The following is a 16350-nucleotide window of genomic DNA, read 5'->3' on the forward strand; positions in this document are numbered from 1 at the left end:
TTTTAAGAGTAGACAATTTATTCACAATAATTTGCAGCTTGTGAATTTGAGGTAGAAGGGGTTTATCATCATAAAATTTAAGTTCCATACATTGAGTAATAAGAAATTTCTTAGTACCTTCCTTTTCTGCTTTGTACTTCTTTTCCAAGGCCTCTCAAATCTCCTTGGCGGTCTTGGTGTTGGTGTACAGATCATAGAGTCTATCCGAGAGGGCATTGAAGATGTGACCCCTACAAATCAACTCATCTTTTTCACGCTTTTTCCTTTCTTTGACAACTTCTCATGTATCGTCTTCCTTGGGCTCTTCCAAGGCCTTTAGGTCTTTATCCAAGACATTGAAACTTTCAAAGTGGTGAGCAAGAATCTAATCTTGTCTTTCCAACGAACAAAGTTAGTCCCATTAAATCTATCAAATCTAACAAAGTCTTGAGTAATGAATTTCATTGTCGAAAGAGAGTTAGATTCTTCCATGATATGCTATTCCAGATTATAGAGTATTATAATGTTGGGGGAGAGTGAGATAACACCACCTCAAGAAATAGAATCTACACAAAATTGGTATTGACAAAGACTTAAAAAAGATTGAGAAAGAACATGCAAACCCAAGTAGAACAATGATGTTCTTCAACTTTGATGAAGCTTCAAAAACCCTAGGCAAGACCACCACTTTGAGCAAACCAAAGCTTATACATGTTGCAAAACGCTATCCTAATACTCTATTTCCTAGCTACCATTGATGCTTGAGGCCTTCTCTTGAGAAAATGAGGATTGAGATTGAACAAGCCTTCAACTCTCAAAGTCAAGCACTTTCTTGGAGAGTTCTTGGAGAAAATTAGAAATTCTTGAAGCCAGAGAGAGAAAGGGGGGTAAAGAGAGATTGGAAAGAGTGATCAAGTCTCCCAAAACACTATTTTTTATCCTTATATAGAGTAGGCACCGTCATTATGTCTAACCAATAGGATTAGACTTGAAAAACACCTCATTATGAACATTTACAATATTTCATGTAATACAGTAGGCGACGTGTCGCCTGCATGCAGATGATGCATCGCCTATTAGGGTTTCTTGAAACCCTAGGTTTCAGGCGATGTCTCGCCTCTTGGGAGGCGACGTATCGCCACCCTCTCTGACTTTGGACACTTCCAAAGGTCCCAAAAAATGCTCCAAATGTCACCAAACTTTTTGGGAACCGTTAGATACTCTCATGTATCACTTTGGACCCGAGTTTGCATTTTATAAGTGCTTACAATTGAAGCTCAAATTCACATATTCATTATGTGAATTCTACGAAGTGTTTATACCTTGTTTGTATTTTAACACTTATCATTTGTATTTAACCAATCATAACAGCTCCTTGTCCCTTCGAGACCACAATGTACCAAAAGCCTTAGAGCTCACCTATAAATAGGACCTCACTTCATCATTGAAGGGGGTTGGGAAATTTTTGTAACCCCAAATCATTCTAAGAGAAATACACAAGTTTTCCTCCATTGTTTTTCTGCAACTTTTGTCTAAGTTCTTCTAGGTTCACTTAAGTTTTCCAACCTAAGTTCGTTGACAAGTTTTTACCGTCAACAAGAGTGAACTGGATCTTCAAACTACGTAGTCTTCCACAATTTTCTTTGCTCACCACATGAGATGGAAAAATCATGGAGAATAAGAGAGTAGTGATGGCCATAATAGGTCTCTTTTGAGTCTAGACTTTTGCTTAATCACACTTACTTGGTGTAATAACCTGAATTTTTATTTTATTTTATTTATTGTGTTTTATGTAAACATTATTTTGTGATTTTCTTTATTAAGAGTATGAGTAATAATTAAAATAATATTTGGTGAATATTATGAGAAGTGTGAGTTGATCGCTTTAGACCATAGTGTGAGAATTTAGATGTGAAATAAATCTAAGATGGATATCTTGTTTAAAGAGTTTAAGTATATGATTTTATATGCTTGGAATCCACATAAAATCTTAGAATCATTTTAGACTATGATTTTGTGACTTTTTCACTAAGAGTCTATGAATAATTGAAGAGGAATTTTATGGGATTAAAGTTATGATTTTATGTTGAAAGGACTCACATAAAATCATAGACATAAGTTAAACCAAAGTTTTATATTTGGTGTTTAGAATGTAGTTTATATTATCATTCTTAAGCTATAGTTTTAATGTTTTGTTTTTGAGAAGCGTACGGTGTGTTCGGCTGCACACATACTTATTGGAGGGAAACAAAATTTGAATAGCCATGGCAGTTTTTAGAGGTTACCAGAGAGGGAATTAGAACCGTTTTCTTTCCTCATTTGTTTCAGCCATCTTTGAACGTGAGAGAAAAACAGAGAGAGATTAGAGAAAGAGAACACATTGTGTTCTTGTAGTGTACGACCACTTCGGGTCCAAGAAGAATAAGGTAAGGTGAGTCATTTCTTTGGTTTTTCCTTGGGTTAAAGACCTTAGACACGTCCTTAGAACCTCTGTTTTGATTGTAGAAGAAAGCAAGAGAAAGAAGGGAGTGTTATTGGAAGTTCGGTACAAGAATAATCAGAAGAAAAACGTAAGTCAGAACCTACTTTGCGTTGATTTTTCTCTTAGATTCTGATTACCAAATTCATGTCGAATGGTTTTGTTGTGTTCATAGTGTTTTGGACTAAGTTGAGGAGAAGAAAAAAAACACCAAGAACTGACCACAGTAAGAGGTACATATTCAAAGATTTCCTTCGTAGTTTTACGTTTCTGATTGTTCGTTTTCGCTTCCTTATCGTGGATATGAATTTGGGGGCTGTTTTGTATTGATTTAATTAGTGTTTTGGGACTAGAAACATACATTAAGGGGTTGGGGATAGTTTAATATATGTGTTCTTGAAGTTTTAGATGATTTGGTGGTGGTTGCAGATGGGTGGTGATGGCTGGCCGTGCGTGGGGGATACCACTTTGGGTGGTCACGCGTGGAGGCCGGTGGTGGTGATGGTGGTGCTAGTGGTGGTCGAAGTGATGAGCATGGTGGTCTAGGTAGTGAGATCGTGGCTGCCATGGTGAGAAACCTTGGTTCGGATGGCCATGGCTGAATATGTGATGAGGTTGATGAGAATGGGGTCACGTGCATGCATGCGTGTGCATGATCCAGCTGGTTACAAATGGTTACAAATTTGTAACCAAAGGACAAAAAGTGGTATTTGGTCCCGAAACTTTAGGAAGTTACTGCAAGGCTTGGGATTAGGTATTCTAAGATCAAAATCTGATTATTGAGAATTAAGGATAAAAACTCTCCCGTTAATTGTCCAAGTATAATAATTTACAAGCTAGGCTTGTGAATTATTATGTAAGCTTTAAGAAAAATTCTAAGTTTGGGAGTTAGTTTCAAAGTTTAGATTTGATGAATTAGAACCTATGAAATATTTTCAAGGACTAAGAAAATATTTTAGGAAGTACAATATTACCAATTTTAAGTCTCAAGGTCAAGAGGTGGGCTCGGGGCTCGTGAATTGGACTTCAGCATCGGAAAACAGAATTTTAAGAAACAATTGGAGTTTTGACTTGAAATTTCGAACATGGCCTAGGATAAAATTATTATTGGAAATAATAATTTTCTAAGTTGAGTTTGGGATTCTGAGAGGGGTATTATGGTCATTTTACCCCAAGGGCTCGGGTTTGGGCCAGGGTCGGGAATTTCAGTTTTGTTTTTTTAAATTCCCTTATATATTTTAGAATCTTAGTAAGTATAAACTAAGACATATTGTCCCAATATGATTATAGGGTATAAACGCGATCGGAAATACTCACAAAGACATAATTCGCGAAAGCTAAGGACAAGAGGTAAGGAAGTATACGCCAAGAGTAACTTAGCTTGATGTGATCTTAGTGAATTGTTTGCATGTTTGTATGCTGCCAGTTAAATTCTAGTTGCTATATCTATGTGTGATTATATGGCTGGATGTGCATAATAGTACCCATCTATCGGGTTTGAATGTGCTTAGTGCAGTAAAGTTATCATGAATGCAAATGTGCAATATTTGTGACTGTCAAGGGAAACCTTGTGAGGGTGGATCCCATGTAGCCGTGTAGTGGGGTTAGCCGCCAAGTCAATAAAGTCATCGGGTTTTAGCGGAGTGTACCCCTTTGGCACGGGAGGTGAGTATTCTCTGGGTCGCGGAGGCCACACGAGGATCATGACCCCACAGATAACTCGATGGCTTAATTACAAGGGAAACCTTGTGAGGGTGGACCCCATACAGCCTTACAGTGGGGTTAGCTTCCAAGTCAGTAAAGTCATCGTGTTTTAGCGGAGTGTACCCCTTTGGTACGAAATGTGAGTATTCTCTGGGTCGTGGAGGCCACACGGGGATTAAGACCCACAGATAACACGATGGCTCAGTTATATGTTTTCAGTATGTTACACAACACTGTGACTTATGTGAATATGCTAGACGTGCTGCTCAGTTTACAGTTTCCAGTTGTGCATTTCTGTTATGCAAAATTTGTTTTGGATAGTAGAATCATGAGTTGTAGCTAGCTTCCTTACTAAACGTTATAGCTCATCAGTTACTTTGTGTGTGTAGGTAAGGGCAAAGCTTAAGGAGCAGTGCAATGAGCTGGAGGGGATTCTGTCTGAAGTAAACATACTGTGAAACAACCGACCTGCATGGTTGTCAGGGTTCTCTTAAGTTTTCCGTTGAGTCCAGTAACAGTTTTATCAATTTCATGTTTACTAGTTTTATTTAAAGAAAGCCCTGTGGCTACAGACTATTTCCTAAGTTACTGTGGATGCCGAAAATCCACCAAATAAGAAAAACACACAAAAGAAGTTTCTAGTCCCTTAAAGAAGTAAATAGCTAAGGGGCACCAAGGGCGCCAAGTACGCAATGAAGGCAGAAGGTAATTATAGGCCATCGAAGTGTTAGACACTCGCAGAGCCCTAGGCCTCATGAGGTCATTCCAGGCCTCCAAGCTGCATCACCTTGTTAGACGTGTTTGTCAAGCACACATGGCCCTTATCCGTGCCCCTCGAAGTTAAGGCCCCAGCCTCGCGAACACCACTCCAGCATCACCCCGCGCATGCCAACACCTCATGCGCCTAGCCTTGCCCCGAGGTGTCCCACACAAAGGACCTCACGCCAAGAAGACGTTTCGCACCTAGGATGTATCCCATGTCTCATCAAGGCATGCGCCTCGCGCCCCGCGCGCACCAGGGGCCTCGCGCCCATGCGCCTCGCGCCCCGCGCGCACCAGGGGCCTCGCGCCCGCGCGCATCAGGGGCTTCGCGCCCCACGCGCACCAGGGGCCTCGCGCCCCGCGCGCCCATGCGCCTCGCGCCCCGCGCGCACCAAGGGCCTCGCGCCCGCGCGCCCATGCGCCTCGCGCCCCGCGCGCACCAGGGGTCTCGCGCCCGCGCATGCGCCTCGCGCTCCGCGCGCACCAGGGGCCTCGCGCCCCGCGCGCCCATGCGCCTCGCGCCCCACGCGCACCAGGGGCCTCGCGCCCCGCGCGCCCATGCGCCTCGCGCGCCCATGCGCCTCGCGCGCCCATGCGCCTCGCGCCCGCGCGCATCAGGGGCCTCGCGCCCCGCGCGTACCAGGGGCCTCGCGCCCCGCGCGCGCCAGGGGCCTCGCGCCCCGCGCGCGCCAGGGGCCTCGCGCCCCGCGCGCAACAAGGGCCTCGCGCCCATGCGCCTCGCGCCCCGCGCGCACCAGGGGTCTCGCGCCCGCGCATGCGCCCCGCGCGCACCAGGGGCCTCGCGCCCCGCGCCCATGCGCCTCGCGCCCCGCGCGCACCAGGGGCCTCGCGCCCCGCGCGCACCAGGGGCTCGCAATGAGGTATGGCCTTGCCCATGGCCTCTCCCATGGCCTCGACCATGGCCTCGTCCATGGCTTCGCCCATGGCCTCGCCCATGGCCTCTCCCATGGCCTCGCCCATGGCCTCTCCCATGGCCTCGCCCATGGCCTCTCCCATGGCCTCGACCATGGCCTCGTCCATGGCTTCGCCCATGGCCTCGCCCATGGCCTCGCCCATGGCCTCGCCCATGGCCTCGCCCATGGCCTCGCCCATGGCCTCGCCCATGGCCTCTCCCATGGCCTCGCCCATGGCCTCTCCCATGGCCTCGACCATGGCCTCGTCCATGGCTTCGCCCATGGCCTCGCCCATGGCCTCGCCCATGGCCTCGCCCATGGCCTCGCCCATGGCCTCTCCCATGGCCTCGCCCATGGCCTCTCCCATGGCCTCTCCCATGGCCTCTCCCATGGCCTCACCCATGGCCTCGCCCATGGCCTTGGAGGTGAGAATACTCACAAAGGGCAAGGTACGTGCATGAATATGGAATTTGCCTACAAACCTAAAGAAGTCAGAGTACGGATATAGTACCCTTACCAGACAAGTAGTGGGAATGCCAGGAGTGGTTATGCAAGAATAGGAGTTATGGTTCGTACGTCTACGGCCATGGGTCAGAGCCGACACCACTACCTCCTGCGCCACTACGCCTGCCACCACGCATTAGACATGGGTACCGACAAGTAGTGGAGACATCCTCCTGACACCTGCTTCTGTACGGGGTGTACGACCGCAACCTCTGAAGCCACTCCCCTGACACATTACGTATGTACCACTTGGTCCCCTGGACCACTATGTATCTAAGGCCATTAGAGCCTACTATAAAAGGAACCCTAAGACCACCTGAAAAGGGGTTGGAAAATTCATTGTAAGGAGAGGCTATTGAGAAATATACCAGGATTTGCTCCATCATTTATCTGTGTCTACTTTTTCTTAAAGTGTATTCTTAGTTCTTACAAAAACCTCACTCGACTTACCTTTGAGTTTTCCGATCTAATTTCGTTGACGAGATTTCACCGTCAACAGTTTGGCGCCGTCTGTGGGAAGAACAAGCATCAAGCCAGTGTTCTTCCTTCATTTCCAACAAAGAAAGATGCTAAGACGTTCAAAACACCTACGGCAAATACAAAAGGTGGAGGTTCACCGAGACGAAGTAGAGCGGAGGCCTTCCAAGAAAGACCCCCCTCTGCCCGAGCATGGAGATGGACCAGAAGAACCTCTTCCCCCGGAGGAGGAGAGGGAAGCATCGTGCTCGGCTACCCAGCCCGACGGAGGTCATTCAGAGCCGCTAGTGTATCCACTTAACCGGCCCCGGTTGACCCCACGCTCAGGCCACCGGGACCCCAGTCCCTCGACGCTCTGGCCAGGCAAGGGTCCCGGGGTACGCTCGGTAAGTTCCAGCTCAAGGACGCGCTTCTACAAGGATGAAATTCACGAGTTGCATAAAAAGACTAGGAGGCTGGAAACCATGATGGAGAACATGCAGAAGGTTTTAAACAACCTACGGCAAGGGAAGTCAAGCATGCCCCTCCCAAAGCATAAAGGGAAGGAGCATGAAAAAGGGGAAAACACTGTCCCCATAGACGGTGGGGGAACCCAACTTTCCGCCAGTGAAACCCCCCAGGCAAAGTACCCTGGGGGACATAGGCCAACGAAGTGTCCCCAGGAGCATAGGCAGAGAGAAGATGAGGGTCATAAGAAAGATGCGGAAGTCCCCCCAAAAGGGTCACCCCCTGGCCTAAGAAAAGGGCTCCATGAGGAGAGGTCAGAAGTGAGAGACGCACCCCCCGCGGTTCCACCGAGGGACACAACCAAGGCGAGGGATCAGCCCGAGAACCCGCAAAATTCCTTATACGAAAAGAGGAGGGGACTAGACACCAAAATGCGATGCCCTCAAGGCAAGATCACCACTGTACTTGGGGGGCACATGGATGGTGGAGAATTCGACCGTGATTCACCCTTCACAAGGGAGATTCAGGCTGAACAAATGCCCACTGGCTTCAGAGAGCCTCGCATGACTCCGTATGAGGGTACTACAGACCCAAAATATCACTTAGACTCCTTCAATAACTTGATGAGGTTAAGGGGGGTCAACAGCAGAGCAAAATGTCATTGCTTCGTCGTTACTCTTAAAGGAGTGGCGTACAAATGGTTCAGGAGGTTAAGGCCAGGAACAATCAAGTCATGGCAACAATTCTCTGATGAATTTCTTCAGCAACACCATGCAGCGTGTGACTACGTCATGCCAACTACCAGCCTCGCTAACATCAAACAAGGCGAGAATGAAAGTTTGAAGGACTACATCCATAGATTCGGTATAGAAGCAACAAAGGTGGGATGTTTAACCAAAGCAGAGCTCAAGATGGCTATTACAGCCGGAGTTCGTCCAGGAAGCAAGTTATGGAGTAACATGCTCAAAAGAGAAGTTTCGGATTTGGACGACTTCTTCGAGAGAGCACAGAAGTACATACGTGTGGAAGAGGGCCATAAGAACTTCCATGTCGAAGAGAGCGAACCTTCCTCCAGTGGCCATACTACCAGTATGTCTGGGGATTCCATATAGAAGGGGGGCATCGTGCTAGAGGGGTCCCTGACCAAATTAGAGATCGAACGAAGACCATCTAGCCATGAAAGTCTCCACCAAAAGGGGTCTACAAAGTAGACACCCACCAAAAGGGGTCTACAACGTAGACACCTCCCAAAAAGGGTCTCCAAAGTAGACGCCTCCAAAAAGGGTCTCCCAAGTAGACGCTATCCAAAAGGGTCTCAAAGTAGACGCTTCCGAAAAGGGTCTCAAAGAAGACGCTTGCAAAAAGGGTCTCAAAGAAGACGCTTGCAAAAATAGTACTATGCCTAATGACGAGAAGGACGCTTCTCGCAAGATATAATAAGCGCGCGCGAAGATATATAAAAGGATAACTAGAACCCAAGGGGTCAATATATCCTTACAGGTGCAACTAAGACGCATCACAGAGAGGCCTACCGAACCCCCTTTTCGCGTGGGTTCCAAAGGACCTCGAACATGATAAATATATAAAAAAAAAAGAAGAAGAATAAGAGAATAATAAAAAAGAACGGAAGAGTCTACAAGAACGCCTAAAGGCCTCCCTATAGACTAGGGGGGTAAGTGTGGATGCCGAAAATCCACCAAATAAGAAAAACACACAAAAGAAGTTTCTAGTCCCTTAAAGAAGTAAATAGCTAAGGGGCACCAAGGGCGCCAAGTACGCAATGAAGGCAGAAGGTAATTATAGGCCATCGAAGTGTTAGACACTCGCAGAGCCCTAGGCCTCATGAGGTCATTCCAGGCCTCCAAGCTGCATCACCTTGTTAGACGTGTTTGTCAAGCACACATGGCCCTTATCCGTGCCCCTCGAAGTTAAGGCCCCAGCCTCGCGAACACCACTCCAGCATCACCCCGCGCATGCCAACACCTCATGCGCCTAGCCTTGCCCCGAGGTGTCCCACACAAAGGACCTCACGCCAAGAAGACGTTTCGCACCTAGGATGTATCCCATGTCTCATCAAGGCATGCGCCTCGCGCCCCGCGCGCACCAGGGGCCTCGCGCCCATGCGCCTCGCGCCCCGCGCGCACCAGGGGCCTCGCGCCCGCGCGCATCAGGGGCTTCGCGCCCCACGCGCACCAGGGGCCTCGCGCCCCGCGCGCCCATGCGCCTCGCGCCCCGCGCGCACCAAGGGCCTCGCGCCCGCGCGCCCATGCGCCTCGCGCCCCGCGCGCACCAGGGGTCTCGCGCCCGCGCATGCGCCTCGCGCTCCGCGCACACCAGGGGCCTCGCGCCCCGCGCGCCCATGCGCCTCGCGCCCCACGCGCACCAGGGGCCTCGCGCCCCGCGCGCCCATGCGCCTCGCGCGCCCATGCGCCTCGCGCGCCCATGCGCCTCGCGCGCCCATGCGCCTCGCGCCCGCGCGCATCAGGGGCCTCGCGCCCCGCGCGTACCAGGGGCCTCGCGGCCCGCGCGCGCCAGGGGCCTCGCGCCCCGCGCGCGCCAGGGGCCTCGCGCCCCGCGCGCGCCAGGGGCCTCGCGCCCCGCGCGCAACAAGGGCCTCGCGCCCATGCGCCTCGCGCCCCGCGCGCACCAGGGGTCTCGCGCCCGCGCATGCGCCCCGCGCGCACCAGGGGCCTCGCGCCCCGCGCCCATGCGCCTCGCGCCCCGCGCGCACCAGGGGCCTCGCGCCCCGCGCGCACCAGGGGCTCGCAATGAGGTATGGCCTTGCCCATGGCCTCTCCCATGGCCTCGACCATGGCCTCGTCCATGGCTTCGCCCATGGCCTCGCCCATGGCCTCTCCCATGGCCTCGCCCATGGCCTCTCCCATGGCCTCGCCCATGGCCTCTCCCATGGCCTCGCCCATGGCCTCTCCCATGGCCTCGACCATGGCCTCGTCCATGGCTTCGCCCATGGCCTCGCCCATGGCCTCGCCCATGGCCTCGCCCATGGCCTCGCCCATGGCCTCGCCCATGGCCTCGCCCATGGCCTCTCCCATGGCCTCGCCCATGGCCTCTCCCATGGCCTCGACCATGGCCTCGTCCATGGCTTCGCCCATGGCCTCGCCCATGGCCTCGCCCATGGCCTCGCCCATGGCCTCGCCCATGGCCTCGCCCATGGCCTCTCCCATGGCCTCGCCCATGGCCTCTCCCATGGCCTCTCCCATGGCCTCTCCCATGGCCTCACCCATGGCCTCGCCCATGGCCTTGGAGGTGAGAATACTCACAAAGGGCAAGGTACGTGCATGAATATGGAATTTGCCTACAAACCTAAAGAAGTCAGAGTACGGATATAGTACCCTTACCAGACAAGTAGTGGGAATGCCAGGAGTGGTTATGCAAGAATAGGAGTTATGGTTCGTACGTCTACGGCCATGGGTCAGAGCCGACACCACTACCTCCTGCGCCACTACGCCTGCCACCACGCATTAGACATGGGTACCGACAAGTAGTGGAGACATCCTCCTGACACCTGCTTCTGTACGGGGTGTACGACCGCAACCTCTGAAGCCACTCCCCTGACACATTACGTATGTACCACTTGGTCCCCTGGACCACTATGTATCTAAGGCCATTAGAGCCTACTATAAAAGGAACCCTAAGACCACCTGAAAAGGGGTTGGAAAATTCATTGTAAGGAGAGGCTATTGAGAAATATACCAGGATTTGCTCCATCATTTATCTGTGTCTACTTTTTCTTAAAGTGTATTCTTAGTTCTTACAAAAACCTCACTCGACTTACCTTTGAGTTTTCCGATCTAATTTCGTTGACGAGATTTCACCGTCAACAGTTACGTTTAACTACATTTTGTTTTTAAAACTATGGGATCCCATCCAAATACTATTTTATTTCAAAGTACTCCAATGTAAAAAAAATTAAAGTTTACTTTAAAGTTTATTTTGTTTTCAACATCCGATTTTTACCAAAGTTGATCGTAAGGGTCCAGTTGACCCTGGATAGTCATAGTCGTGTTTCGGTGGGTCTAGTTAAGAAAAGTCGGGTCGTTACACTTGACAACCCTAGACTAAAGTCCCTATTTATAGCAACATTTTAGGGTTAATTTAATTTAATTAAATAATTAAAATTATAGTTTAAAAATCCAGACATGGCTGAATATTAGATATTTTGCCAAGCCTTGAGATTTTTCCATTTTTAAATTCAAAGCATAAAAACTTTTAAATTCAAATACTATTATTTTCTATAATTATATAATAAAACAAAACCCTTATTAATTAATTACATAAATATAACATAATATATATTATAAACAGATTTTGTTATACGAAATCTTTTATTCAAATTAACTAATTATAATTTGAACTTGATTTAATACCATTTATCAATTTGACACTAATTTGTCACAATTAATAAATTTGGCCAAAATTATATTTTCTTCTCTAAATTCCACATCTTAGTAAAATTGTCCAAAATTGACACAAAATTCAATTGACAATCCTAATTGATAATTAAATCAATTAATCGAGACTATGTAGATGATTTAATCAAAGGCATTGTGGGGACCATGGACCCATGGATTCAAGCTCCAATAAGTTACCGTAAAATTGTTATCGAATAATTTCACTACCTTATTAATTCCTCGTGACTTCACTAAAAACTCGAAATTGTACTCTTGAACTCATAGAACATTTTACACTTAAAGTAAATACTGTAGAGTCCAAGAACTTTACTTAGCTAATTGTTTAGTAGTATTATAGTATGTTTAGTGTTATCTTTGTTACTATGGATTTTTGGTTCAGACCGGGAATTATTTGGACACTCATAGTAGTACTTATAGATTTTCTAAGTTTAACCTATAGTTTAAGAATATTAAGTATAACCTAAGATTTGATTAATGTGACTGATATTAAGGGTTACATTTATTATATTATAAGGTTTAGACATCAACCAATAGGATTTTAAGCACATGTTATGAATGGTAATTAAGGATTAAGTATTTTTGAGGATTAAATTAAATAAGGGTAAAGTTTGAATGTTATAAGGTCAGTCAGTAGCTTTGAGTACGTTAAAGGCTTAGTCAAGGCTGTTTACTCCATTCAAACTTAGCTAAAAATGTGTAAATTCGTGTTTAAATATTCAGCATGTGCCGATATATCGCAGCTATAGGGGGCGATATATCGCAGCACGTAGATACGGAAAACACGAATCGATGCACGGTCGCCTCGGGAACAATGGTCCAGGCGATATATCGCCTATAGGGGGCGATATATCGCCTCCTCCAACATGTTTTCAAATACTTTTGAATTCTTTTCCTTTCAGCCATTCAAACTCCTCCATAAGTCCAGCATCTTCTGAACGAGTCTTCAGCCTCTACTGAACGATTATTCAAATGATTTTCACCTAAAAAGCCATTATTTTTATTCAAGTAAAATCAAGATACTTTCATTCCCAAACTCTATAAATAGGACCTAGTACCCAGCCATTATTCACCATTTGCTCTAAGTTCAGAAGCTGCTAGTGTTAAGTGAGTGTGAGAGTGTAAACACCTGGTTTGGGGAAAAACTATAAGCTTAAACATCATAAGCTTATCAAACACTTTGGGAAGTGAGTTCTATAGTATTTCGGTGGAGGTTAGATTGATCTTGCAAATCTTTGAGGTAACCAAAACTCTAGTTTCTTTCTGTATTATGTTTCCTTTCTCTTAGTCTTCTACTCAATTTCCTAACCTCATTCTTATTTTGGTTAGGGAATCCAAGTTCTTAAGCACTTAAGTTGTGGTAAGCATATTTTCTTTTAATGGTTTAGTCTTCCTATTCTCTTTCATTTCATCTCCTTTCTTTAGACTCACTCTTGTTCATTATGGTTTTAGGAGTGTTCCAAAAAGTCCCAACTCAGTCCATTTTATCCCGGTAACTTTGGTAAGGAAAATAGGCTAGAATCTATATGTTTATGTTTATGTTATCTTATGTGTTATGTTGTGATATGATATGAGTATGTTATGAATATGTTGTGCATGTGTTTGTTGTAGGCTTGGGCTTATGCCCTATTTGACTAACAAGACCCCAAAAAGATTGTGGGCATAAGCCTATTTAGCTGGTAGGACCCCACTAATCTCATGGGCATAAGCTTGTTTAGTCTATGGGACCCCAAGTAATAATGGCCATTATAATAAGTGAATTATGTGTTATGATATGTCTTTACGTTATTATGAAATTATGTTTATGTTTATGACTATGTGTTAGATTTTTCCTTGCTGGGCATTAGGCTCATTCCTTTCTGTTTATGTGCAGGAAATAAGCTTTAGTGGTGGAAAGATTCGTGACGCTTGGAGGATGTGTATCGATGATGGATGGAGTCAAGGGGCCGAGCGTTATTCGATTCGAGGATGTAGTCTCCTTTTAATTTTTTTATGATTTTATGTGTATTTTCCGCACCAAATATGTAATGTCTTTTATTTTTAAATCATCTTTTGTTTTAAAAACAATGGGATCCCATAATCCTTCTTAGTATTCTGTTTATTTGTAAATAACTCTTATTTTGCAAGTTATTCAATAAATTATGGTATTTTCGTAAAAATGTACGTTTTATGTATAGTTTCGTTAATGGTCCAAATAGTCTAGATTAGTGGGTCATTACAAATACGTTATCCATTGTTACAACCATAATTTGTCATTCAATCCTCTATAAATGATCTACAACTGAGTCGGGTAAAAATTACCGGTTTACCCATTATTGTATTTTATTCTTAAATACCACTAAGTTCCTTGTAAATGATATTTCCATGAAATCACATAAATGGGTACTCAATTATTCAACTCGTTGAACCAAAATATAAGGTGATCGTCATTTCACTTCTTACTGGAAGTTATAGATGTTCATATCTATGATTAACACTCCCACTTAATTATACTACCAAGTTCCTAAGATGTAAGTATGGGCTAGTTCGTAGGATAAGCTGATAAAGAACAAATCAAAGGACTTGAATAATACAATCAGTTTGAATACTAACCACTCATAATTGAGATTGAATTGACCTATGATCAACTTTATGATATGATTATATTAGATAATAACGGTACATTTACTTATTTATCTAAAGTCAATATCGGTCAAGTCTGATGGAACAAATACATCCGATCTTATCTACTTTGCTAATGTTCTGGAAAGAACATAACACTACAATGTGTAAGTATATCATATCGTGGATTGACAAATCAGTGTAAATCATGTGCACCGACTAATCTTAGGACTAATTTATTTTGAACATATAATCATATTTATATTCCACTGTGATTACGTCACTATAAGTATGATTAGTTTTATGCTTGAGAATTAATAAAAGTTTATATTAAACAGATAATCATGAAAATAAAACATGCGAGCAAAGGGATTTACCAAATCAAAAAGGATTTCTATTCTTTTATTGATAATAAAATGAGATTATAAAGAAATTGAGTTTTAATTAGGATATAAAACCCCAACAACCACAAGGGGACTCATATGTCTCCATGAGTAAGAGTACTCGTGGATATTACCAGGTCGCCTTGGTAGTGCGTCGAAGTGTGCTGTCAGAGGTTTATGGGTACGGTTCCCTTGGCTTGCATGGAATGTGACTCAAACCTCCGAGAGACGTCGTGGCGTGCCATGGCCACGAGTCTTAACACGAGATGGCACGGGAAGTCATTCATGGGACTTGTTAGCATACATGCATTGGAAGGTGCACAATGCTTGAGAAGGACAGAGGTCCAGTGTGTGCTACTAGTCTGGCAGCTAGTCTCGAGGGCCTGCCAACATGAGCGAAGGCATGGTGCCTTGAAAATTGGACCATGGACAGATGAGAGTCCTTGGGCTGCGATGAGAACTATTCGGATGGTATCGAATGAGGCATGACGAAAGGCGTTGGCACGTCAACTTGGTGTTGGCTCTTGACCACACATGCTACCTTGGCTTGTGAATGTTTGGGTGAGCATCGATGTTGGAATTTGCCTTGCCATAGTGAGAATCTATGGACAATGTGAGTGTCTTGGCTAGAGAGCTTTGATGCACGGAAGCACTCATAGTTGCCTGAGAGCGTGACTCGGCAAGAGTTGTTCGAGAGACGGAAGTGTGTAGAGGTACACGCCCAAGCGAAAAATGTGTCAATTGTTATTCGAATGGTTGGAAGGCCGATCTTGGCTCAGAGGAGTCAAGGTGACGCGCGAGCATTTACATTGTCAACTAGTCAGCCCATGACACTAGGCATCCCCACATGTTGGCTTAGGGGTTTGAATCTCACTAAGGGTATCTCTAGTGCAGGTGCAACTTTTGTTGCTTGTCAGCCTTTGCCAAGTGGCACTACCAAATGAGTTGAATTGAAGACTTCAATGGGCAATGTTGTTTCCTTTTTTTTCTTTGAAAATGTTTTGTGGATGAGAGAGTTTAAAAAAATATATATTTTAAAAGTTTTGGCAACAATTAATATTGACAACCCTGGAGATGCTCTGAGTCCCCATTTTAGGTGTGATTTACCAAAACTCTAGCATTAATGTTGTACATGTATCATGTTTGTCTTAGTAGAATCCATCGTTTAGATGAGAATCTATGACTCAACATGTGTGAAGATTCGGCTTAGATTCTTATAATTGGCTAGTGTTATCCAAATTGACTTGAGAATCAAAGAGTATCCGGAAAAGATTTGCACTGATCCCATTTTCGTTTATAAAAAATAAAATAGCAATAATAATACTCATAAGTCTAACTTACATATTAAGTTATTTAATGTGGGTAAGTTATAATGTGGATGCTTAAATAAAAAAAAAACATATAATTTATTCTAAAAATTTAATTTAGTGTGTTTTATTTTTGTAAAAAAATTTAGTGTGTTTTTGTCACAATTTTATTTGAGTAAATAGTATATATTTATATTTTATAAAAAAATATTATATATTTATAACCACAATAAATAAACTTGTATTTTTATTTCTTTTATAAATTAAATTTAACGTGCTAAATTTCACTTTTTTTTAATATTTTTAATAAGATGACTATATGCATAATAAGGGAGCATTGATTTATTAAGACAATTTTTTTTA

The sequence above is a fragment of the Humulus lupulus genome, chromosome 8 (genome assembly GCF_963169125.1).
Source record: "Humulus lupulus chromosome 8, drHumLupu1.1, whole genome shotgun sequence".
Taxonomy (NCBI): domain Eukaryota; kingdom Viridiplantae; phylum Streptophyta; class Magnoliopsida; order Rosales; family Cannabaceae; genus Humulus; species Humulus lupulus.